At 53.2% G+C, this 26,395-nt stretch overlaps 2 pseudogenes; one reads left to right on the top strand and one right to left on the bottom strand.

The window, feature by feature from the left end:
* Positions 1-402: 402 nt before the first annotated feature.
* On the bottom strand, positions 403-1,251 carry LOC115655052 (annotated as a pseudogene).
* Positions 1,252-11,057: 9,806 nt separating this feature from the next.
* On the top strand, positions 11,058-16,814 carry LOC115655050 (annotated as a pseudogene).
* Positions 16,815-26,395: the final 9,581 nt, after the last annotated feature.

Here is a 26,395-nt window from a genome sequence, read left to right as displayed (position 1 = left end):
AGGGACACTGGGGGTGTGTGCGAGTGGGTCCCACGAAGGCACCTCAGGGATTCTGGGGCCTGGACTCCTCCCCACGTTTACCTGAAAGGCAAAGAGGATCAGTTACCAGGAGCCCTGGGCTCTGACGTGAGACTGGCAGGGATTGGGGCCACTCCCCAGCACCCCCAGGGACTCTCCTTTTGACATGAGGGGAAGCTGGGTAGGGCCCAGGGGCTGCTTCTGGCTGAGGGGAAACAGTGGGTGAGAGGGTCTCCCCAGGGGGTGCTGTGTGGGCCCAGGGGCTGTAGCTGGCTGGGAGGGGGTCTCCCCAGGAGGGCTCCCTGGGGGGCTGGGTGTGGATCTCTCCCCAGAGGGTGCTGGGTGGGCCCAGGGGCTTTGGGTGCCCTCCCTGGCAGTGGCTACTCACAAGAGGCCCTGCAGGTTGCCAGTGGCATTCATCTTCATGATGAGGATGGTGCCCACAATGATGCCAATGATGCCCATGGCCGGGCCCAGGGCCTCTGTGGTCTCGGAGATGGGGATGGGCACCTGGGCTTCTGGAGAGAGGGACAGGGCCTGGAGTAAAGGGGGGGAGCTGTTCCCACCTTCCCTCCCAGAGCTGGGATAGAACCCAGGCATCCTGGCTCCCATCAGCCCTGCTCTAACTCACTAGACCCAACTCCTATCCCAGAGCTGAGAGAGAACCCAGGCATCCTGGCTCCCAGTCCCACTCCCCTCCCAGAGCTGGGAGAGAACCCAGGAGTCCTGGCTCCCAGACATGTGCCCAGCAGGGTCCTCAGGTGCCCCAGCCTTACCCCCGTGCTTTGTGAAGGGCTCGGGCAGCCCCCCATGCTCCACCTGGTAGTCATAGAAGTTGCTCTGACAGGAGGAAGAGCAGGTAGGAGAACTTGCAGAAGGAGTTGTCCTGGCGGGGGTAGAAGTCGGTCTTGGAGACGCCCTCTGTCACCTCCTACCCATTCTTCAGCCATGTTAGGCTGAGCACTGGCGGGGAGAAGTCGTCCATGAAGCAGATCAGGATGTTGGGCTCGCCCAGCTCCACATGGTCTTCGGGGAACACAGTCATCTCAGGGGCACTGGGGAGACAGGGGTTAGTGGGTCCCATTGCCTGCCCCTGAGCCGGCCAGTCCCTGCCCTGGGGCCGGATGGGAGCCAGGGCCCCCTAGAGGGGGAAGGCCCCATTCCTGCACCCTGAGCCAGCCAATCTCTGGTGCTTACACTCCAGCTCAGGGGTCTCTCCCCAGGACTGTAGGGGTGTCACTGGGACTGTTCCAGCTCCCTGCACTGACTGCTCATGGGGCACCAGGGGCAGGGGAGAGAATCCCTCAGTGGCAGGGCACTGGGCAGGGGCAATGAACAGCCTTTGGCAAAGGAGCTGCCCTGGGCCACCAGCCTGGAGGGTGTGAACTGCCCAGGCCCCTGCCCTGCAGAGCCCTGGCCCAGCTGACTGGCTCCCCGGAGCCCTCCAGGGGCTGGGAGGGGTGCTGGGAGGTTATGAGTGTAATATAATAGTTCATTGAAAGGTGACAGGGCCAGAAAGAGTTAATTAACTCACAGACTGACCTGACCCATGGCCGAACTTTAGGGTATGTCTTCAGTATCAGCGGGTAGCAATTGATTTCTCGGGGATCGATATATCGCGTCTCATCTAGACGCGATATATCGATCCCCAAATGCACTCCTGTCGACTCTGGAACTCCACCTACGCGAACAATGGTAACAGAGTCAACAGGGGGAGCTGCGGACATTGATCCCGCGCCGTGAGGATGGTAGGTAACTTGATCTAAGATACTTCAACTTCAGCTACGTTATTCACGCAGCTGAAGTTGCGTATCTCAGATCGATCCCCTCCCCTAGTGTAGACCAGCCCTCAGAGACTTGTTAGGAAGATTTGTAAAGGAATAGAGCTTTGAAATGCAAGTCTGCGTTGTTAGAAGTAGAAGGGTAGGTGTTTGCTCAGGTCTTGTGATGTCAGCAAAGAAGTCTTGTCTATTGCAATGATTCAAAGATCAAAAAGGAGTGTTAACATTTAGGAAGGTACTTGAGGGAAATAACATTATTGTCTATGTGTCTCTTTGGAGGTTGTGGTGACCTGGATCTGAACTGTTTAATGGATGAATTACCTTATGCTAATTGCCAGGATGTTTGGAAGAAGGAGAGTTGAGCTTATTGTTTTCTCAGGCCAAAAGGCTGCAGGAACTGTATAAAAACCCTGGGACGTGATCCTGCTTCATCTCAGATCTGCTTTGGGTTTCAAGAGGGGGAAACCTTAAGCCATAAGGATTGAAATCCCCAGTTATTGATTGGAGCCACCCTGAATATGGACATTGCACTATAACCTATGGACTGTTTCTAGAAGGACTTTTTACAACTACAAACTCATAACTTCTGCTGTCTATCTGATCCTCAAAAAATTGAACTCACGTCTGTCTGTACATAGATCTTTCAACCAACACACTCTTTTCTTTTATCATAAATTTTAGCTTTGTTAATAAGAATTGACTCTAAGCATGTATTTTGGGTAAGATCTAAGTTATAAGACCTGGGTATGTGGCTGATCCTTTGGGATTGGAAGAACCTTTTCTTTTATATGATGAGATAATATTTTCAGTAATCATCATCATATCTGACAGGTGTGTCTGAATGGAGGCCTGAGGCTAGGCACTTTAAGGGAACTGCATTGTTTGGACTTCTGAATAACCAGTGAGGTACTATAGAAGCTGTTTTGTGCTGGCTTGGGAAATCTAAGTATTGAAATAACCACTAGCTTTTGGGGTTTCTCTGCCCCGTTTTGTTTGCAGTTCTCCCTAATTGAGTGACCTCAGCTGGTTCCCATGGGCAGCATCATCACAGGGGAGCTCTCAATCTCTGGTGGGGTCTGGCATCAGGCTCGGGTGGGTGTGCGAGCAGGGGAAGGTGGGGGAGCGATGGGAGGGGTCTTTGCTCAGGAAGGTGGGGAGATGGAAGGTGGGGGAGGGGTCAGGCCCCTGGGAGGGAAGGTGTGGGGAGGGTTTAGGTCCCCAACGGGGAAGGTAGGGGGAGGGCAGGGTTCAGGTCCCTAGCAGGGAAGGTGCGGGGAGGGTTCAGGCCCCTGGTGGGGAAGGTTGGGTGGCTCAGGTCCCTGGCAGGGAAGGTGAGGGGAGGGGTCAGGTCTCCGGCTGGGAAGGGACACTGTATGTATGAAACTGGAGAAAAGCCTGTTGAGAGTCTTTGGGTTAAATTTAGATGCGAAAGCAACACAGGTGATGTTGTGGTGGGCGTGTGCTATAGACCATGAGACCCGAGGGGTGAGGTAGACGAGGCTTTCTTCCGGCAACTAACAGAAGCTTCCAGATCACAGGCCCTGGTTCTCATGGGGGACTTCAATCCCCCTTACAACTGCTGGGAGAGCAATACAGCGATGCACAGACAATCCAGGAAGTTTTTGGAGAGTGTAGGGGACAACTTCCTGGTGCAAATGCTGGAGGAACCGACTAGGGGCCGTGCTTCTCTTGACCTGCTGCTCACAAACAGGAAAGAATTGGGAGGGGGAGTAGAAGCGGGTGGCAACCTGGGCAGCAGTGACCATGAGATGGTTGAGTTCAGGATCCTGACAAAAGGAAGAAAGGAGAGTATCAAAATACTGACCCTGGACTTCAGAAAAGCAGACTTTGACTCCCTCAGGGAACTGATGGGCAGGATCCCTTGGGAGGCTAATATGGAGGGGAAAGGAGTCCAGGAGATCTGGCTGTATTTTAAAGAAGCCTTATTGAGGGTGCAGGAACAAACCATCCCGATGTGCAGAAATAATAGCAAAGATGGCAGGCGACCAGCTTGGCTTCACAGAGAAATCTTTGGTGAACTTAAACACAAAAAGGAAGCTTACAAGAAGTGGAAACTTCGACAGATGACTAGAGAGGAGTATAAAAATATTGCTAGAGCATGCAGGGGAGTAATCAGGAAGGCCAGAGCACAATTGGAGTTGCAGCTAGCAAGGAATGTTAAGAGTAACAAGAAGGATTTCTACAGGTATGTTAGCAACAAGAAGAAGGTCAGGGAAAGTGTGGGACCCTTACTGAATGGGGGAGGCAACCTAGTGACAGATGATGTGAAAAATGCTGAAGTATTCAATGCTTTTTTTGCCTGGTCTTCACAGACAAGGTCAGTTCCCAGACAGCTGCACTGGCCAATACAGTATGGGGAGGAGGTGAGCAGCCCTCAGTGGTGAAAGAACAGGTTAAGGACTATTGAGAAAAGCTGGACATGCACAAGACCATGGGTCTGGATCTAATGCATCCAAGGGTGCTGAGGGAGTAGGCTGATGTGATTGCAGAGCCATTGGCATTATCTTTGAAAATTTGTGGCGATCGGGGAAGGTCCCGGACGATTGGAAAATAGTGCCCATATTTTTAAAAGGGAAGAAAGAGAACCCGGAAAATTACAGACCAGACAGTCTCACTTCAATCCCTGGAAAAATCATGGAGCAGGTCCTCAAGGAATCCATTGTAAAGCACTTGGAGGAGAGGAAGGTGATCAGGAACAGTCCACATGGATTCACCAAGGGCAAGTCATGCCTGACCAATGTGATTGCCGTCTATGATGAGATAACTGGCTCCAGGGATGAGGGGAAAGTGGTGGATGTGATATATCTTGAGGTTAGCAAAGCTTTGGATACGGTTTCCCACAGTATTCTTGCCAGCAAGTTAAAGAAGTATGGCCTGGATGAATGGACTCAGGGCCGGTGCAAGGAAGTTTCGAGCCCTAGGCGAAACTTCCATCTTGCACCCCCCACCCAGCTAACCCCGCCCCCCAAGGCAGCTAACTCAGCCCCCCACCCGGGGAGCCCTCCCGCAGCAGCTACCCCCCCACTGCGACAGCTAACCCCTCTCCCCCCCAGTTCGCCCATGGCAACTAACCCCACCCAGGGAGATGCCCCCTGTCCCCCCACGGCAGCTAACCCTGCCTGGGGAGACTTCCCCCCTCTCCCCGCCCTGCCACGGTAGCTACCCCTGCCTGGGGAGACCTCCTCCCATGGAAGCTAACCCTGTCTGGGTTTTCCCCCATCCAGCTCACCTCGGCTCCGCCTCCTCCACTGAGCAAGCTGACGCCACTCTAATTCTCCTCCCTGCCCAGGCTTGCGGCGCTGATTGGAGGAGACTTAGAACTGGGCTGTGTGCCCAGCGGAGGAAGCGGAGCGGAGGTGAGCTGGGGCGGGGAGCTGTTCCCCTGTGCGTCCGTCCCCCCCGTTACTGAGGGTAGCTCTCCCCTCGCGCCCCCCCACCCAGCTCACCTCCACTCCACCTCCTTGCCTGAGGGGACTTTTAGGTGCCCCCAACCACTAGGTGCCCTAGGCGGCCGCCTAGTTTGCCTAAATGGTTGCACCAGCCCTGAATGGACTATAAGGTGGGTAGAAAGCTGGCTAGAATGTTGGGCTCAATGGGTAGTGATCAACGGCTCCATGTCTAGTTGGCAGACAGTATAAAGCAGAGTGCCCCAAAGCTTGGTCCTGTGGCTGGTTTTGTTCAACATCTTTATTAATGATCTGGAGGATGGCATGGACTGGACTCTCAGCAAGTTTGCAAATGACACTAAACTGGGAGGAGTGGTAGAGATGCTGGAGGGTAGGGATAAGGTCCAGAGTGACCTAGACAAATTGGAGGATTGGGCCAAAAAAAATCTGATGAGATTCAACAAGGACAAGTGCAGGGTCCTGCACTTAGGACAGAAGAATCCCATGCACTGTTACAGACTAGGGACTGAGTGGCTAGGCAGCAGTTCTGCAGAAAAGTACTGAGGGGTTACAGTGGATGGGAAGCTGGATATGAGTCAACAGTGTGCCCTTGTTGCCAAGAAGGCCAACAGCATTTTGGGCTGTATAAGTAGGGGCATTGCCAGCAGATCGAGGGATGTGACCATTCCCCTCTATTTGGCACTGGTGAGGGCACATTTGGAGTACTATGTCCAGTTTTGGGGCCACCCACTACAAAAGGGATGTGGACAAATTGGAGAGAGTCCAGCTTTGAGCAGGGGATTGGACTTGATACCTCCTGAGGTGTCTCCAAACCTGATATTCTATGAAGGTGAGGAGAGGGCTCAGGTCCGTGGTGGGGAAGATGAGGGGATGGGGCAGGCCCCTGGTGAGAAAGGTGCCCCCCCTCCCATACTGTACTATTCTGGGCCCGCCTGCGGTTGGACCTCCGGATCATGATCTCCATGTTCTTCTTCAGCACGGTGATGTTGCCCAGGGCACGCTGCGCCTCAAAGCTGGTGAACTTGCCGAAGTTGGGCAGGCGCTAGATGGTCTCCTTCCTCTCCAGGTTCATGTGGAAGATCTCGTCCTGGTCGAACTCGAACATGAACTCCCCGGCCTCCTGCTGGGTCGGGTCCATGAGCTGGTAGAAGGCCACCTGGGAGAGGTGGGGAGACAGTTGTCAGCACCGGCCACCGAGGTAGCTAATCTTCACCCCAGGTAGAGGGATCTCAGCGTTTCCCCTAGCAGTGCAGTCCCCCAGCTCCTGGGCTATGACATTCGCACTAGGACTCCCTGGTGTCAGGGGAAGGCAGGTGCATGGAGCACAGTGCCCCCCAGCATTGTGGTGGGGCCCTGGGGCCAGCACTGACTGCCAGGGGAGAGTGCCCCTGCCCCTCCCCCCCGCACAGGCCCCCTAGGGCTGCCCTGGTGCAAGAACTGAGAGAGCAGAGACTCCCCTCCTGACCCCTGCTCAGTTCCCTGGTTTCCATTCACGTCTCCCAGCCAAGCAGTGACCAGACCAAACCCAGATCTGCTGGCAAGTGGGGACGTGACCCAACCCAAAGCAGCTCCTGAGGAGAGTTGGGGGCCGCAGCTGCAGGACATTTCATTCTCCCGTCTGTGTGTGGGGCAGGTTCCGTGTCCCATCGTTGCGATGACCTGGTCCTTAGGGCGATTTCAGTCCCTGGCTTCTGACACTCACACCGCAGAGCCGGTCACTGGGAGACCTGGGAACTCCCCAGCCAAAGACATTAAAGCTGCACTGGGGGGGGTCAGACACACTCTGGGAGGGGGAGGGGTCTGGCTAAGGGTTGAGGTTGGGACTCCCCAGGGCCCAAGGGAGTTGGGCACCTACATCCTAGGGAGCTGTTCACTAATCCCAGCTCGCCCAGCAGGATCTCACCGAGCGACTGCACCACCACTAGCCGAGGAGAGAGTCGGCCCCACAGACCCCACACATGGGTCTGAGCCCTGAGGGGACAGGAAACAATGGGGACAGGCCAGGGAGCGGGGCTAGGTCCTCCCTGCTCTGCACAGACGCACTCACTGCTCAGCAGGGTCTGGCCCTGGAGTGGCTCTTTGGGGAACATTCCCCCATTGATTCATAGATTCTAGATTCTAGGGTCAGAAGGGACCAATGTGATCATCTAGTCCGACCCCCATTGCTCCTGTGCCTGGTGCACCCCTGTGAGGGGTCAGCCCCCGAGTCCCTGTAGGGGAGGGGGCTGCACCCCTAGGGCAAGGCTGTGTTATACCCAAACCACAGCGACTTACCCACGATCCCTCTGCTGCCCCCGCACCAGCCTCCCCTCCCTGCTCCTTGCCATGGGGGTAAGACCATCCTCTCTGCAGTCCCCACCCTGCCCAGATCAGCTCCCCATCCTCCTCCCTGCCCACCCCATCCCCTGCCTGCCATAGGGTGAGACCCTACCCCCTGCAACCCCACACCAATCAGGCTCCCCCCTGTGCTCCTCCCTGCCCCATAGCCCCCCATTGTCCCCTCTCCTGAGCCCCCTGTAACCTTTCAATGGTGCCCCCCCACTATCAGCAGCTACCTATCCCCTGGGGAGCAGCAGCAGAGCCCGAAGCACCAGGGCAGCGGTGAGTGAGCGCCTCGGGGAGCCTCTCACGGCAGCAGGGCTCCATGGGCAGGGGCCAGCTCCATGCGGCATTGCTGGGAACCGTCCCACTCACTGAGCCTGGGGTGCAGGGGCGGCTCAGGGAGCAGGGCTGTGGGGTGCCAGGCAGCCAGCCAGTGCCCTGGCTCCCACAACTCACTGGGGGGGGGGCTGTCCCACAATCTGAAACCCTCTGTGCTAAATGGAACCTCACCCGATTGTTTCACCTCCATGGCTATGAGCCCTGGGCAGCCGCCCCGCTTGCCCTGTCCTGGCTAAAGCCCTGCCAGCACCTGCCTGGGACAGGGGGCCCCTGGATTTGTGGGCACCGATCGCCCCCATGATATCGCAGCCCCTGCCTGGGACAGGGCATCCTGGAGCATGTGGGGTCCGATCCCACCCCAGATTTGCCCAGCACCTGCCCAGCCCAGGGCTCCCCGGGGCGCTCGGGTCCTAGTCCACCCCCTGGATACACCCAGTGCCTGCCCAGGACGGGACTCCCCAGGGCGCTGGGGTCTCTGCTCACCTGGGGGCTCCGCGCAATGAGCTACGTGGGTTCTCAGCACCATTAGTGTCACTAGCAGAGCCCCAGCCCAGCAGCTCCCAGCCCCCAGGACCTGACCCACCCCACATCGCTGCTTAGGAGGGAGACATCTGGAAACTTGTAGGGACCCGCCAGCCTGAGACCTTCTCTGCCCAGCTCCGAGCACCAGCCCTGGCATGCTGCCCACGGCCCTGGGGATTGGACACCCCCAGCCCAGGGGCCAGGGAGCATCGGGCCTGGGCAGCATCATCAGCTGCCAGGCAGAACTGGCCTCAGCAGGGCTCAGTTCCCTACTTCTCCCTCGTAGGGGGCAGAGCAAGAGCCTGGGGGTCGGGCTTCAGGACTCGCCCAGCGCCTGCCATGGCACTAGCCCAGATGTCACCAGAGAATAACACATAGTGAAGTGTCTGGCACAATCTGTCCCCTTCCCCGATGCCCCAAAGCCCCCTCTCTGCTGGTGTGGGGCAGGCCAGATGTGTCTGGGGGGATCGGTCAGGTTTGTCTGCATAAATTTAGCTTCAGGGGAAGGTTTGGGGCTGGTCCCATAGGCAGAAGTTCTGAGCTTCCCCCTCCCCGATCCCCATGGGTCTGAGCCCTGCCCCCCTGGGATCCCACCAGAGAGGGGGGTTCAGTCTCCATGGGTCAGGCACAACTCAGCCTCCCAGCAGCTCCCACCATCGATCTCTCTAAGGAGCTTCTCTACCCCCCAGTCTCTGAACCCCTCTCCCTCTCTGCTGCAGTCACCCCCCCCATATCCCATGGGGCAGGGCCGGGCCATTGTCCTCAGGGCCCAGCAGGGGAGGGAGGTCCAGAGAAGTCAGTAACTGGCCCAGGGTCACACAGAGTCTGTGGCAGGGCAGGGAATGACCCCAGGGCTCCTGGGTCCCAGGCCAGCCCCCAACTGCTGACCCGGCCCCTCTCCGGTCCCTTCAGTGCCCAGCCCCTCCTGCAGGGGGCAGTATGAACACCTAGTGCATTAGCTGGGGGGGTGTGAGTTGGTGCCTGGGGGGCAGGAGGCAGGGGCTTTGTGCAGGGGACAGGGACCAATGTGCCCCAGACAGGGCCGAGGACAGACCCCGGGGGGGGGAGGGAGTTTGGTCACTAACAGCAGATCGAAGCTAGTGCCAGCAGAGGGGAAAGGCCCCATGTCCCTGTCTCCACCTCCGTAGCCAGTCAGTCCCGGCCCGGGGGCAGATGGGAACAGCACCCCCTAGAGGGGAATGGACCTGTGTCTCAGTCATCCATGGATGGTCCCACAGATGCTGTTTGCGGCCTGGTCTGCACTTAACACTTATCCCGGCAGATCTCTGTGAGTCAGGGGTGTGACACCCCCCCGCACCTCAGTGCGGAGCTGGTCCAGCCAAGTCACCCGTGTGCAAACAGCCGTGCTGCAGAACAGGGTGGCTGTGGGTGGCATGAGCGCTGTGTGCAGAGGTGCTGTTCCCACACTGGAGACAAACCCCTCCTGGAGAATTTTCCGTATTGTCAACCCCAAATGTTCAAAAATCCTGAAATGACGTACAAATACCAGCTGTGGGGTTTATTTGTCTTCTGCTCTTTGAGCCTTAGGTTGCTCGGGGGAGGTCACAGGTTGAAGCTCGCCCCACTGCCCCAAGGACTGGACACTCCCTTTGTCTCTAAGAATGAGGCTGGAATCGTCCCAGATTCACATGAATCCTGGAGCTGGGGCTTTAGGAAAACACAATTATTATCCTGAGACTCGTGATACAATGCTGAAAGCTGGTGTGATGAAGTGGGGGATTGCGGCCTGGAGGATGGAGACCCCAGTGACTGGTGACCTGGCGACCCTGAAACCCAGCTCAGGAGTCATAGCCAGTTCTGGCCAGTGGGAGGACAGTGGACTGTGGAGAGAGGACCCCGGTGACCTGACCAGGCGTTTCCAGCCAGAGGGACCAGAGGACCGAAGAGGGGAGAGAAGGCCCAGGCCACCCTGTTTACGACTGTTTACCTGGATAGAAGACAATGGACAGAGGCGGGGCTTGGGGCCGGTGATCTCAGATGCCCAGCTGGGACGCGGGGGGCTTAGGGCTGGAGAGGAGGAGCTGGCACTCCTGGCAGAGCTCACGGGGATGCAGGGGAGACTGGGATATACTGTGCTAAGGTAGGCCAGGCCTGAGGCCCTGAGAATTTCCTGTGCTGGGTTCAGCACTCAATAAACCTCCTGTTTTAGGCTGCCTGAGAGTCGCTCCGGGCTAGAGAACAGGGTTGCATCAGCCCCTTTGGGAGGTGGAGGGCCCAGGGGTCCAGAGTGAGGGGACTCCCTGAGGGGGCCCGTGGCAGAGACAGACGTGCTAAGGCGCAGAGAAGTGCGGCTCCAGGAGGTGGAGGGGCCTGACCCCGAGAGAGAGTGGACCTCTGAGAAAGGCTGTGTTACTGAAAGGTGCACCCCCCACGGACTGCATGGGGCCAGGAGTGGGCACCATCTGTGAGTCTGTGATAGCCAGAAACATTGAATTTCTCTATCTCCTCTCAGAGGGGCTCAGAGCTGCTGCTCTGCCTGGTAACAGCCTGGTCGGTGCAGGGATTTCAGCCCTTGGCATTCAGGCTCCTCTGGCCAATGCTGGGTGCTGCCCCCCCCCCCCCCGCTCCTCAGGATGTGACATTTGCCCCCACCCCCCCCGGTCCACTAGTGCTGCCATCCCAGTGCCGAGGAGAGGAGATGGGCGCAGGATGGGGCATCCCCATGGCCCAGCTGACCCTGCTCACCCTGCTGACTCTGCTGGGTGCTGGGGCAGTGACAGGTATGGGCGGGGTGAGGCTGTGACACCTAGGCCTGGGTGGGGGCAGCATCACCCCCATAGCACCTAGCTCCCCCCAAGAGAGGGGACAATGGGGTGACTGATGGGGCAGGGAGAGGTATGTGGGGGAGCTGGATTTGTGGGGGGGGCTGCATAGTGTGGAGGGATGAGGTGGGCAGGGGAGGATGGGGGCTGATCTGGGCAGTGTGGGGGCTGCAGAGAGGAGGGTCTCACTCCCCATGTCAGTGGCAGAGGGGAGGCAGGTGCGGGGGCAGCAGCGTGATCTTGGGGAAGTTGCTGTGGTTTGGGTAAGACACAGCCCTGCCCTAGGGGTGCGGCCCCCTCCCCCACAGGGACTTGGGGGCTGATTCCCCCCAGGGGGGGCACCAGGCACAGGGAGGATGGGGGAACATTCCCCAAAGAGCCGCTCCAGGCAGGGCCGTCCTTAGGCATAGGCAGAATAGGCAGCGGCGTAGGGCCTCACACTGCCTGGGGGCACCACTCTCCAGGCAGCCCAGACAGTGTAGAAGCAGGGCTGCTGGGTCCTAGAGAGAGCCGAATGCAGCACAGTCTGAGGAATGGGATTGGCTGCTGGGGTCTCTGGGAAGGGGAGGGGGGAGGGGTTGGGAAAGGAGCTCACCTGTGAGTGTGACTTTTCCCCCCGGCTGAGGTCAGGTGAGGCTGTGGCTCTGGAACCAGTATCCTTTGTTGTCTCCTATAACATCCATTCTTCTCCCGCCTGCCCCACGGAGCACCCCCTCCTTTCTCCCTCCTCCCCAGGAGCACCCCTCTCTCCTCCCTCCCCTCCGTCAGGGCTAGGTTGGGTGAAGTGCTGAGGGGGAGGGGAGGCTGGCTGGCTGCTTGCTGAGGAATGAAAGTGAAAGTAACTCACTTCCTGGGCAGGCAGCCAGAATTGGAATGTCACACAGGGCTTGGCTGGGGTTAGCCAGATGAGTGAAAAATCAGGACACGTGTCAAAGGTGGCAGGTGAGCTGATTTTTGATGGTATGCAGCAGCAGGCTGAGCGGCTCAGCCCATCACTGCTCTGGGGTTCCGGCTGCTGCCCTATTGCCAGCTGGGATACTAGCCATCGGCCCCACTCAGCACCTGCTGCTGGCCTGGGGACCCCCAAGGAACCCCAGGCTGGCAGTGGGCTGAGCAGGCCAGCTGAACCACTCAACCTGCTGTCAGCCTGGGTTTCCATTCACTCAGCCGGCAGTGCGCTGAGTGGGCTGGTGGCGGGCTGAGCAGGGCCGATGGGGGGTTGAGTGGCTCAGTCTGCTGCCAGTCTGGGGTGCCAGCAGCACTCAGCCTACTGCTACTCCAGGGTTCCGGCTGCTGGCTCCTTGCCAGTCAGGAGCTCAGCCGCCAGCCCCACTCTGCCTCCTGCCAGCCTGGGTGAGCAGAATCCCAGGCTGGTAGCGGGCTGAGGGGGGGTTGGCAGCTGGGATCCTGGCTGGCAGGTGTTGGTGGTCAGAACCCCAGACCAGCAGCGGGCTGAGCTGGGCCTGGGATCCTTGTCTAGGGTTCCAGCCACCAGCCCACTGCCGGTTTGGGGTTTCATTTACTCAGCTGGCAGTGGCCTGAGCAGGACCAGTGGCCAAGACCTCAGATAGTAACAATAGTTTATTTATATAATATAGACATAGAGAGAAACCTTCTACAAACATTAAAATGTATTACTGGCACGAGAAACTTTAAATTACAGTGAACTTGGCACACCACTTCTGAAAGGTTGCCAACCCGACCCCTGGTATAGAGTGACCATATGTTGTACTAAGATTCTCCTGCTTTTTTTTTTTTTCCCTGTGAGTCAGTATAACTTTTGCCAGCCCAGAAGTTGGGCAGCCAATGTTTTACGTTTTCACAATGTTTTCTCCAACTTTCATAAAGTAAATACATAGTTAAAAAGGCCAGGGACACTTCTTTGTGAAGAATCTGTACAGCAGATCATACCCATAGACGATCCAGAAAAGAAATTTGAGGTTGAATTTTTTAATGTTGTGATGGATAAAGCAGTATCTGCTGTTGATAAAAGGTTTAATACCTTGCAAGTACACCATGAACAGTTTGGATTTTTGTATGACATAACTAAATTCAATGAAATAGGAAAACAAGAGCAACTAATGACAAAGTGCAAGAACCTAGAGAGCCTCCTGAAGCATGGTGATAGTTTTGATTTAAATGGACTTGAACTGTACGAAGAATTGAGTACACTGTCATCAATGTTGCCACATGCAAAATCGGTGATGACATTGTACAGTTTATTCATACCCGCAAACTTGTTGTCATATATCCTAATGTGTACATTGCCACTCGTATTCTACTGACAATTCCTTTAACAGTAGCATCAGGAGAACGGAGTTTCTCAAAACTAAAGCTCATTAAAAACTATCTCCGCTCTACAATGAGTCAGGAACGCTTAACTGGTCTTGCTATTCTTGCAATCAAACAAGACACAACTTTGTCTTTGTCATACGATGACATTATTACTGATTTTGCAGCCAAAAAAGCCAGAAAGATTGCTTTTAATTAAAAACAAATCTTTGTTTCAATACCTCTTCATATAAATTTGCAATAAAATTTTGATAAATTAAAAAAAAATTGCATCATTCTGTCATCAGAATTTTTTCTATAGTGCTGCTTCTTTAGTGCTAGTCCATCAGCATTACAGTGTGCTTAATTAAGTTAAACTGGTTTTAATAACGTGAATGTGGCAAGTTTTCCAATACTGTATGCTTTTGTTTGTGTTGCTAAGAGCAGATCAGGCACAGGGGCACCAGTTTAATAATCTCGCCTAGGGCACCATAAATCCTAAGGCCGGCCCTGGCTCCAGGGCCAGACCCTGCTGAGCAGTGAGTGTGTCTGTGCAGAGCAGGGAGCCTCTAGCCCCACTCCCCAGCCTGTCCCTATTGTCCCCCGTCCCCCCAGGGCTCAGACCCATGGCGGGGAGGGGCTCTGTGGCACCAACTCTCTCCTCGGCTACTGGTGACGGGTTCCCTCCTTTGCAGTCGCTCTGTGAGATCCTGCTGGGCGAGCTGGGATCAGCGAACTCCTCCCTAAGGATGTAGGTGCCCAGCTCCCTTGGGCCCTGGGGAGTCCCAGCCTCAGCCCTGAGCCAGACCCCTCCCCCTCCCAGAGTGTGTCTGACACCCCCCCCAGTGCAGCTTTAATGTCTTTGGCTGGGGAGTTCCCGGGTCTCCCAGTGACTGGTCCTGGGATGTGAGTGTCAGGAGCCAGGGACTGAAATCGCCCCGAGGACCAGGTCATGGCGACACCAGGACACGGAACCTGCCCCACCCACAGACAGGAGAATGAAATGTCCTGCTGTAATGACATCCAATGTCCCCCCTACACCACTCTGGACTGGGGCCATGTCCCCATTCACAAAGTAAGTGGGGATAGGCCCTGCCACAGCTTGGATGGGATTGAAATGAGCAGAAGGGGGAGCACAGTGGGGGGCACTGTACTCTCCCTGGCAGTGCTGGCCCCAATGCCCCAGCATGATACCAGAGGTCACTGGGCTCCCTGCACCCACTTTCCCCTCACACTGGGGTGTCCCAATGCCAATGTCACTGCTGGAGGGCTGTGGCCCCAGGGGAAGAGATCAGAGACCCTGTATCCTGGGGGAGGGGCTGGTGTGGGTGCTGATGGGGACGCCTGTTTCCCCACAGTTGATCATGTGACCTCCCAGGTGGTGTTCTACCAGCACATGGACGGATCCCAGCAGAGGTCCGAGGAGTTCACGCAAGAGTTCGACCAGGATGAGATCTTGTACGTGGACCTGGAGAGGAAGAAGGTCGTCTGGCGCCTGCCTGAATTCAGCAAGTTCACCAGCTTCGAAGTGCAGCATGCCCTGGGCAACATGGCTGTGATCAAGCTGTACCTGGAGAAACTGATTGAGAGGTCCAGCCACACACGAGCCCAGAACGGTGGGACATTTCCCTGCCAGGCACCGTTCCCAGGACCCTTCCTGCCTCATGCATACCCATTGCGAGTCCCCACTGAGAAGCCAGTCAGCTGGGGCCAGGGCTCTGCGGGGCCAGAGCTCTGCAAGGCAGGGGGCTCGGGCAGTTCTCACCCTCCAGGCCCAGGGCAGCTCCTTTGACGAGGGCTGTTCGTGGCCCTGGCCAAGCACCAGGACCTGCCCCTGAGGGATTCTCTCCCCTGCCTCTGGTGCCCCATGAGCCGTCAGTGCAGGGAGCTGGGATGGCCCCAGTGACACCCACACAGTCCTGGGAAAAGACCCTGAGCTGGAGCGTGAGCATCGGGGACTGACTGCTCAGGGGGGCAGGGAATGGGACATGGGGCCTTTCCCCTCTAGGGGGCCGTCACGAAGTTCCTGGGTGATGTTCTGGAACTGCTCCCTACAAAGCCAGTCAGGACTCTGGTGAAGTCTCCTCTCTGTGAGCAGACTGTCTTCAGGGCAAGAAGCTCACATGGCTTCACCTTTCTGGGTCTGATCTCAGAGCATTCAGCATCCCCTGCCGCTTCGTGCGCTTCCCACAGCTAGTCCGCCTGGGCGGGGTCCTGGGGAAGCCACAGGGTCCTGCAGCCCCACTCTGCAGTCAGACGTGACTCTCAGCCAGCCAGTAAAACAGAGGTTTGTTAGATGACAGGAACACGGTCTAAAACAGAGCTTGTAGGTACAGAGAACGGGACCCCTCAGCCAAGTCCATCTTGCAGAGTGGGGAGCCAGACACCCACGTCTGCACCTCACTCCACATCCCCAGCCAGCTCCAAACTGACTCAACCTTGAGCCCCTCCTTTCTGGGCCCCCTTTCCTGGGCCAGGAGGTCACCTGATTCTCCAACACCTTTAGCTATCTTCTTGCAGAGGGGAAGGACCCCAGCCATTAGTTGCCAGGAGACAGAGTGTCTGCCATTTATGTACCCTGGCCCTTTGCTCTGCAACAATCTCACCCCCGAGAGACTTAAGAAATGCATAGGGGAAACTGAGGCACCCACATAGTATTCAGAGGAAACATTAAGAACAATCTCATTCTGTCACAGGAGCGCTGGTTCTGATCTGGCCCCAGGGCAAGGACTGGCTGGCTCAGGGGCAGGCAACAGGACCCACTAACCCCTGTCTCCCTAGTGCTCCCTGAGGTGATCGTGTTCCCCAAAAGGCCCGATGGAGCTGGGAGAGCCCAATGTCCTGATCTGCTTCGTGGACAAATTCTTCCCGCCAGTGCTGAGCCTCACGTGGCTGAAGAATGGGCAAAAGGTGACAGAAGGCGTCTATGAGACCGACTTCTACCCCCACCAGGACAACTCCTTCCGCAAGTTCTCCTACCTGCCCTTCTTCCCCAGCCACGGCGACTTCTACGACTGCCAAGTGGAGCACAGGGGGCTGCCCAAGCCCTTCACGAAGCACTGGGGTGAGGCTGAGTTGCCCGGGGACCCCGCTGGGCACAAGGCTGGAAGCCAGGACTCCTGGGTTCTATCCTAGCTCTGGGAGGGAGGGGTGGGAACAGCCCCCCTTCACTCCATGCCCTGTCCCTCTCTCCAGAAGCCCAGCTGCCCACCTCTGTCGCTGAGACCACAGAGACCCTGGTGTGCACCCTGGGCCTGGCTGTGGGCATCATCGGCATCATCGCAGGCACCATCCTCATCATAAAGGGCATGAAGATGAACGCTGCCCACAACCCACGGGGCCCCTTGTGAGTAGCCGCTGGCCGGGGAGGGCACCCATTGCACCTGCAGCCCCTGAGCCCACCCAGCACCCACTGGGAAGACACCCCCCCACCTGCTGTGCCCCCCTAGCCAGCCATAGCCCCTCTCCCACCCAGCACCCCCTGGGCAGACCCTCCCACCCGCTGTGCTCCCCCACAGCCAGCCACAGCCCCTGGGACCACTCAGCCCTCACTATGTAAAAGGGAGACTCCCTGGGGGTGCTGGGAGTGGCCCTGATCCCTGCCAGCCTCGCGTCAGGGCCAAGGGCTCCTGGTAACTGACCCTCTTTGCCTTTATGAGACCCACTTGCACTGCCTTCCAGCCCCCATCTCTGCCCCCAATGTCCCTGCTCTGCTCCCATCAGTGCCAGCTGCTGTACCCAGGTGGGCGGGGCGGCAGGGGAGAGGACTGCTGCCCCATGGGGCTGGGAATGGGGGGTCGCCCCTTGTCAGGGGGCAGCAGGAGAGAGGGCTGCTGCCCATGGGGCAGGGAATGGGGGTCGCCCCTTGTCAGGAGGCAGCCGAAGGAGATGTGCAGGAGTGTGATGGAGTAGGGGCTATCTGTGTGGGGGATGGGAGAGCTGGGGATTACTTTAGGTGAGGGACAAGTGCTCAGCCTGTAACCTGAGCCAGGGAGCAGGGAGGTGTGTCAGCACCTTTGCCCGGGAAGCTGGACAAAGGAAGGGGCCAGCTGGAGGGAGAGGGGGGTTTAATTCGGTTTTGGGCTGGGTGGTTGGAATTCAGGAGACTAAGTTTCCTGGACCCTCAGAGGGGTTTGATTGAGGGGTCCTGGCTGTGCCTACAAGCTCTGCTGTAACCTGCATTCCTGTTGTCCAATAAACCTTCTGTTTTACTGGCTGGCTGAGAGTCACTGTGAGTCCCAGGAAGAGGGGTGCAGGACCGGACTCCCCCACACTCCATGACAAGGAGCGCTCATCCCACCAGCCTGAACATGGGGAGGAAGGGCATAAAAACTCTACCCCCCCCAAGTCTCTGAGCCCCTCCGCCTCTCTGCTGCATTCACCCACCTCCCCTGTGGGGTAGGGTCAGGACAGAACAGTCCTCTGAGGTCCAGAACTGTCAGTGACTGGCCCAGGGTCACACAGAGTCTGTGGCAGGGCCGGGAATGACCCTCTCCGGCCCCTCCAGTGCCCGGCCCCTCCTGCAAGAGGCAGTGTGAACACCCAGCGCGTTAGCCGAGGAGGGTGAGTTGGTGCCATGCGGTGGGGCAGGTTTGAGGAAGGGGCAGGAACCAATATGCCTCACACAGGGCACAGAACAGACTCCAGGGGGAGGGAGTTTGGTCACTAAGAGCAGATGGGAACTGGCAGCTTCTAGAGGGGCAGAGTCTGTGTCCCACTCCACACAGAAAATCACCTGTATGTAGATAAGAACATAAGAACAGCCAGACTGGGTGAGACCAACGGTCCATCCAACCCAGTATCCTGTCTTCTGACAGTGGCCAATGCCAGGTGCCCCAGAGGGAATGAACAGGACAGAGAATCATCGAGTGATCTCTCTACTGCCGTCCATCTCCACTCTCTGACAAACAGAGACTAGGGACACCATTCCTTACCCATCCTGGCTAATAGCCATTGATGGACCTGTCTTCCATGAACTTAACATAGTTCATTTTTGAACCCTGTTATAGTCTTAGCTTCATAACATTCCGGCAAAGAGTTCCACAGGGTGACTGTGCATTGTGGGAATAAATATTTCCTTTTGTTTGTTTTAAATCTGCTGCCTGGTAATTTCATGTGGTGACCCCTAGTTCTTGTGGTATGAGAAGGAGTAAATAACACTTCCTTATCTACTTTCTCCACACCAGTCATGATTTTATAGACCTCTATCATATCCCCACTTAGTCATCTCTTTTTCAAGCTGAAAAGTCCCAGTCTTATTAATCTCTCCTCATACATCAGAGGGGTAGCCGTGTTTGTCGCTTTTCACAGATCCAGACTAAGAGTCCTGTGGCACCTTATAGACTAACAGACGTATTGGAGCATGAGCTTTCGTGGGTGAATATCCACTTCGTCAGATGCATGTGCGGAAGTGAGTATTAACCCACGAAAGCTTATGCTCCAAAATGTCTGTTAGTCTATAAGGTGCCACAGGCCTCTTTGTCGCTCTCCTCATACAGAAGCTGATTCATACCCTTAGTAATTTTTGTTGCCCTTTTCTGTACCTTCCCCAATTCCAATATATGATTTTGAGACAGGGAAACCAGATCTGAGCATGGTATTCAAGATGTGGGTATGACAAAGTGGGACTGGTCTTAATGTTTCCTCTGAATACTGTATGGGTGCATCAGTCTCCCCTATGCATTTCTTAAGTCTCCAGTGTGCATAAAGGGCCAACAATCTGTCTCCTAGCAACAAATGGCTGGGGCCCTTCCCTCCTGCAAGGAAATAGCTATAGGTGAACAAAGAGATCAGGTGACCTTCTGGCCCGGGAAAGAGACAAAGCCCAGAAAGGAGGGGATGGAGGGGGTTTCAGTTTGGAGCCGGCTGGGGATGAGGGGTGAGGCAGACGTGGGTATCTGGTTCGCTGCCCCAGGATGGACCTGGCTGAGGGGTCCTGTTCTCTGTACCTACAAGCTCTGTTTTAGACCGTATTCCTGTCATCTAATAAACCGCTATTTTACTGGCTGGCTGAGAGTCACGTCTGACTGCGGAGTTGGGGTGCAGGACCCTGTGATTTCCCCAGAACCCTGCCTGAGCAGACTCGCTGTGGGAAGCGCACGGAGCGGCAGGGGATGCTGAATGCTCCAAGGTCAGACCCAGGAAGGTGAAGCGGTGTGAGCTTCTTTCCCTGAAGACAGTCTGCTCCGAGGGAGAGGCGGCTCCCCAAAGTCCCGACTGTTTTTGTAGGGAGCAGTTCCAGAGCACTGCTCGGGGACTCTGTGACAGTGGGCATACCATGGATTTATAGAGAGGCAATATGATATTATCTGTCTTATTATCTATCCCTTTCTTAATGATTCTTAACATTTTGTTCACTTTTGTGATGGCCACTGCACCCTGAGTGGATCTTTTCAGAGAACAATCCACAATGACTGCAAGATCTCCTTCCTGAGTGATAACAGCTAATTGAAATCCCCTCATATTGTATGTATTGTTGGCATTATGTTTTCCAACGTGCATTACTTTGCATTTATCAACATTGAATTTCATCTGCTGTTTTGTTGCCCAGTCACCCAGTTTTATGAGACCCCTTTGTAACTCTTCGCAGTCTGCCTGGGACTTAACTATCTTGAGTAGTTTTGTATCATCTGCAAATGTTGCCATCTCACTGTTTACCCCTTTTTCCAGATCATTTATGAGTATGTTGAACAGTACTGCTCCCAGTACAGACCCCTAGGGGACACCACTATTTAACTCTCTCCATTCTGAAAACTGACCATTTATTCCTACTCTTTGGTTCCTCTTTTAATCAGTTACTGATCCATGAGAGCACCTTCCCTCTTATCCCACGACAGCGTACTTTGCTTAACAGCCTTTGGTGAGGGACCTTGTCAAGGGCTTTCTGAAAGTCTAAGTACACTATATTCACTGGATCCCCTTGTCCACATGCTTGTTGACCCTCTCAAAGAATAGTAGATTGGTGAGGCATGATTTCCCTTTACCAAAACCATGTTCACTCTTCTCCCAACAAATTGTGTTCATCTCTGTCTGATAATTCTGTTCTTTACTATAGTTTCCATCGGTTTGCCTTGTACTGATGTCAGGCTTACTGGCCTGTAATTGCCAGGATCTTCTCTGGAGCCCTTTTTAAAAGTTGGCATCACATTAGCTATCCTCCAGTCATCTGGTACAGAAGCTGATTTAAATGATAAGTTACAAACCACAGTTAGTAGTTCTGCAATTTCGCATCTGAGTTTATTCAGAACTCTTGGGTGATACCATCTTGTCCCAGTGACTTATTACTGTTTAGTTTATCAATTTGTTCCAAAACCTCCTCCAACGACACCACAGTCTGGCACAGTTCCTCAGATTTGTGACCTAAAAAGAATAGCTCAGGTCTGGGAATCTCCCTCACATCCTCAGCTGTGAAGACTGATGCAAAACATTCATTTAGTTTCTCTGCAATGGCCTTATCATCCTTGAGTGCTCCTTTAGCATCTCAATCGTCCAGTGACCCAACTGGTTGTTTAGCAGGCTTCCAGCTTCTGATGTACTTAAACATTTTTTTGCTGTTACTCTCAGTCTTTGGCTAGCTGTTCTTCACATTCTTTTTTGGCCTTCCTAATTATATTTTTACACAGCATTTGCCAGAGTTTATGCTCCTTTCTATTTTCCTCACTACGATTAACTTCTACTTTCTAAAGGATGCCCTTTTGCCTCTCATGGCTTCTTTTACTTTGTTGTTTAGCCATGGTGGCACTTTTTTGGTTCTCTTACTATGTTTTTTTATTTGGGGTATACATTTACGTTGAGCCTCTATTATGGTCTCTTTCAAAAGTTTCCATGCAGCTTGCAGGGATTTCGCTTTTGGTGCTGTACCTTTTAATTTCTGTGTAACTAACTTCCTCGTTTTTTGTAGTTCCCCTTTCTGAAATTAAATGCTACAGTGCTGGGCTGCTGTGGTGTTTTCCCCATCATAGGAATGTTAAATGTAATTATATTATGGTCACTATTACCAACTGGTCCAGCTATATTCACCTTGTGGACCAGATCCTGTGCTCCACTTAGGACTGAATCAAGAATTGCCTCTGCCCTTGTGGGTTCCAGAACTAGCTGCTCCAAGAAGGAGTCATTTAAGGTGTCAAGAAACTTTATCATTGCATCCCGTCACATGGACCCAGTCAATATGGGGATAGTTGAAATCCCCCATTATTACTGTTTTTTATTTTTATAGCCTCTCAAATCTCCATGAGCATTTCACGGTCACTATCACCATCCTGGTCAGGTGGGTGGTAATATATCCCTACTGCTATAATTTTATGATTTGAGCATGAAATTACTATCCATAGAGATTCTATGATACAGTTTGGTTCATTTAAGATTTTTACTTCATTTGACTCTATGCTTTCTTTCACATATAGTGCCACTCCCCCACCAGCAAGACCTGTTCTGTCCTTCTGATACATTTTGTACCTTGCTGTTACTGTGTCCCATAGATTATCCTCATTCCACCAAGTTTCTGTGATGCCTATTATATCAATAGCCTCATTTAATACAAGGCACTCTAGTTCACCCATCTTAGTATTTAGACTTCTAGCACTGGTATATAAGCACTTTAAAAAATTATCATTTTTTAGCTGTCTGCCATTATGTGATGTAATTAAATGGGATTCTCTTTCATTTGACTGTTTCTCATCAGATCCTACCTGTATTTTGTCATCTTCCATTCTCTCCTCCTCACTAGGACATAGAGAATCTCCATTAACAGATCCTCCCCTAAGGGACATCTCTGTCCGAAACACATGCTACTCCACACCTGTCAGCTTTCCCCCAGCCCCTAGTTTAAAAACTACTTTACGATCTTTTTAATGTTAAGTGCCAGAAACCTGGTTCCATTTTGGTTTAGGTGGGGCCCATCCTTCCTGTTGTTGGTGTCACTCTGGCATAACCCTAGGTAACTCGGAAAGGTGATAGACCACAAGTGTCAATGAAGCCCTTCTGCTGTAGACCTTAATGAACCAATGTTCCTCCATGTTAAACACTTTGTGTAACCTAGTGTAACCTAATGTACTAATAGCTGCAAAAATGTAGTATTGTTAGCTTTTGATTGTAATAGCCAGTTCTCTGCTGTAACACATTGAAGCTAGGCTAGAGCACGTTCAAGGTCGTTTTAAGATACTGTATACATGTCTCAGCAGCAGAGAGGGGGAAGTCAAAAGATTGACTGAAAAAGGATACTGCAGCTGGATGGGAAAGTACAGGGGAGTGAAAGATCAGCCAGTCAGCAGGAAAGTTTTGTAGTAAACAACTGGGATATAAAAGGAAGAAACTGCTTGTTTTAGGTGTGCAGGATCTGAGATTGTTATTTCTCCCTGGCACCTTATTTGAGCTCAAATAAATTTGGTTGTTTGCTTCTCCACCCTGGTGTGTTTATTGGCGCTTAAGCACTCTAGGCAACGAACCACTGTTGCTTGCCTCTGGCACTACTGTGTCTGCAACAGTTTTTGGCGTCCCTGGGTGGGCTGAGGCGAAAATTAGCCTTGCCTGGATCCCTCCTGGAGGTCAAAGGATAGCGGTGATGACTGATGCCCAGTGCACACCAGTGACTTCACCGGGGGCCTCGGCGGAGACGCGGTGTGAGCGACCCCACAGGGCACAACGGTGCAACGCGCTCAAATAGTGGAGAAGCAGTTGTGGGCGATGGTGTGGAACCGGTCCCAGGCGACGGTGAGGAACCGGTCCCTTGGATAAGATAGGAACAGTCCGGTTGTCCGGACTTTCTCTGTTAGGATCTGGGGAAGCCCAGCATCTACCTGCGACACGGGGCAGGGGCAGAGCAAGGTGGGGAAGGCAAGGTGCTCCCCCCCTAGAATGCATTCTGGAGAATTGGAAGATGTTTGGATCGGATCCGTTATCCAAAAATAGGTTACAAAGGTTTTGTACAGTGGACTGGCCTCAGTACAAATTAAAGGGTCAGGAAAGGTGGCCACCTGAAGGATCAGTAAATTACAGTACAATTACTCCTGTTTTGTCAGTGAACAGGTAGGTTCTGAAACTGTTTGTATGAAAAGCTCTGGGAAAAAAAATAAAGAAAAAAAGAAAAGGAAAGAAAAAAACAAAAAAACCCCAAAACCAAACCGTAGCTCCTGTTCTTCCCCCTGTCTGGCAGAGTGCAAGGATCCAAAAGCAGGTAAGGGATAGTTCAGGAACAAAGGAGGGACCTGTCTAGGAAGGCGAGACCCTATGTCCTAGTGCACTCTCTCCCTGTTGTGGCTGCAAAAAAAAAAAGGGGGCCAGTATGAGTGACTGTTACCGGAAGACGCCCAGAGTACCCTGTGAAGCAAAAGCTCGTGACCAGGACTACTCTAACACAAGCCCGGTAACTAGTGGATCTTTAGGAGGTCCGACCCATGGTGGGCTGACTCGGCCTGGCATCGTCCGGTGAGGAAGCTACCTGGGTCTAGGAGTGTGTGTACTCATCTTCCCTCCCCCTTTCCTTTCCATGTGGGCTACTGACAGTCTGATCATCTCACTGGATGCAATCAGAGTAAGCGGCGCCGTCTCCCAGAGACTAGCCGACGCTTTTTGCTGAAGGGAGGTGTAGGAGAGTCGTGGCCATCCTCGTTAGCCTCTCCTGTGTGAGTACGCTGTAGGGAAAAATCCTTAGTTTATGAGCCGCTAGCGCGGACAGGCCACCCTCCCTGTGTGTGTAAGTGGAAAATGGGGGAGGGGCAGTCTAAACATTCCATCTCACCCCCTAAGAGTACCCCAGCATATTACATGTATGTACATTATGGTTCAACAACCTGCAGGTATTTAGAGAATTGGAATATTTACATGCGTGAAAATCCATCTAAACAATGCCCACTAGAAGGTACTTCAATCTAGATAAGATCATACATCGAAGAGGAGCGTTTAATCACCAAAAAGCCCTGACACAGCATGAGCAAATTTGTCTGAGGAAAGGAACGGGTTAATTTAAAAATCATCTTGGCTCAGGGATGGAAGGGGTGGGGGTTGCTCTGCATTCAGGGTCAGGAATCGGCACGGACTGTGCTTGGTGCAGGGAGGGGCTGCTTTCAGCCCCAGCTGGCTGTGAAAAAATATAGACAGAGGCGAACCAAAGGCAATACAAGTTACAGAACTGAGATTACATTTGCAAAGCTTAACTGTCCAGTAAGTGTGCCTTTGTGACCCTGGAGTCGGTGTGGCTTGGTGACACCAAAGAAGCCACAGGCAGCCGACCTGGACTGGAATCTCTGAAAGAGACGCCGCAGGAGATTCCAGGGTGTTAGAGAACAGCCCTCCCAAGAGCAAAAGCATGTTGGAAATTCTGGACAAGCTGTATACAGGATAATCTCCTGTCCACCTCTCCCCCTCCTCTGAACATTATACACAGAAGTGGCCAGTCTGGACGTACGTGTGTGGGTATGAAAGGGGCTTGGGGCATTAATGTTTTCCTGAGTAATGTGGGAGCGTTCCCAACACTCTCCGTTGTTGTTTTATTATTTTATTAATGAAGCTTTAAAATTCAGTTATATGGTGTATTTTATTTATCTTCCCCCAACGATCCTGTAGTGTCAGCCTGATCACCTGACATGAGGGATAGATTGGTAACAGAAATTTGTCACAGTTTGGTGAGCAATTAAGAATGGAGGAGCCCTGCAGAACTTACACCATCTATTTGTTTTACCCTTGTTATTTTGTGTTTGCTTGGTACTGTTGGTGTTATATGTTGAGAATTGCATGAGTAAAAGTGAGCCCTAATAGGATAAGGAAACACTATCTGGTTTTGGTTGTGTTCTGTTTAACCGGTTACTGTTGTTTTTCTGCTCTGTTCATTTGGACATTAGGAGTGTGGGCGGAACTGAACCTCTCATTTGTAATTCCTCTGAGTGGAAGCCATGTGTGCGAGAAAGCTCTGAGGTTGAATTGAGATCCTTCTGTCCCGTCCCTTGTAGCGGTCAGTGTATAGAAGTGGGAAAGTCTGGCTTAGACTGTAATTCCCTCTGTGCTCTGTGTAATTCTCTTTTCTGTTTAAGTGTCAAACAGATGAATGAGTCTCTGGGTAAACCCTCTAAGAATAGTCCTTTAAATTATATGTTAAGTAACTGGCCTTTGCCCAATGGGCCATGTGTTTTTGTCCAGGTGACAAGCCTCGTGAAGGAGGACTTGGGTAGTCTTGTAAGTAAGAATGTTTAAGGGAAGAGACCAGGAAGAGTGGGGGCTAGTTGAGAAGCCCACCCTCCTAGCTAAACTGGTAGTGGAACAAGTTGGTGCCCATGGAAGGGACGGTTCAGCAAGAAAAGCAGGATCGGGCCCAGGCAGGCAGGCAGGCAACAGACAGAGAGATTGGAAAACAGGTTGGAAAACTTTAAGGGTGTAGTGGAAGGAAGGAGTCAGTAAGTGTAAGCATGGGGATTTCAAATACCTAGGACTTACTTGGAATGGTGATTTAAGTTGATAAAAGTGGCTGTTGGAAGACAAGCAAGTGATTTAAGGGAGAGTGAGAAGTTAACTCTGTAGTTGTTGGAGAAAACAGCAGTTGAACTTTGTAAAAATGCTAAAGAAAAATGTCTGTGAAATGTTTGTAAATAAATTCAGGCAAAGAAATTATTGGATTGCAATCATTTGGTTTGGCTATGAACAATTTAGTTAAATTAGCTGAAGAATGTATACAGTGTTATGTAATTGAAAACCTGGGCTGCTTATGAAACAAATACAAGAAAATATGGGGTAATTCCTCTGTTTTTGCCTGAAGTCAACAAGGGTATTTGTATATTTCAAGTGATGATTGTCTGCCCAGAAAGGGTGGATAGACCTCTTGTTTTTTTGTCTTTCAGATAATCAGAGAAAACTGATGCCAGCTGAACAGCATTCAACATACCATGCATTTATTGGCACAATAGAAATTATGTTTTGTGTTCTATGTTCTCTCTTGTGGTGTTTG

This window comes from Gopherus evgoodei, chromosome 7, assembly GCF_007399415.2.
Source record: "Gopherus evgoodei ecotype Sinaloan lineage chromosome 7, rGopEvg1_v1.p, whole genome shotgun sequence".
Classification (NCBI taxonomy): Eukaryota; Metazoa; Chordata; order Testudines; family Testudinidae; genus Gopherus; species Gopherus evgoodei.
Note: the sequence above shows the minus strand (reverse complement) of the source record. Positions and strands in the feature narration are given on the sequence as shown.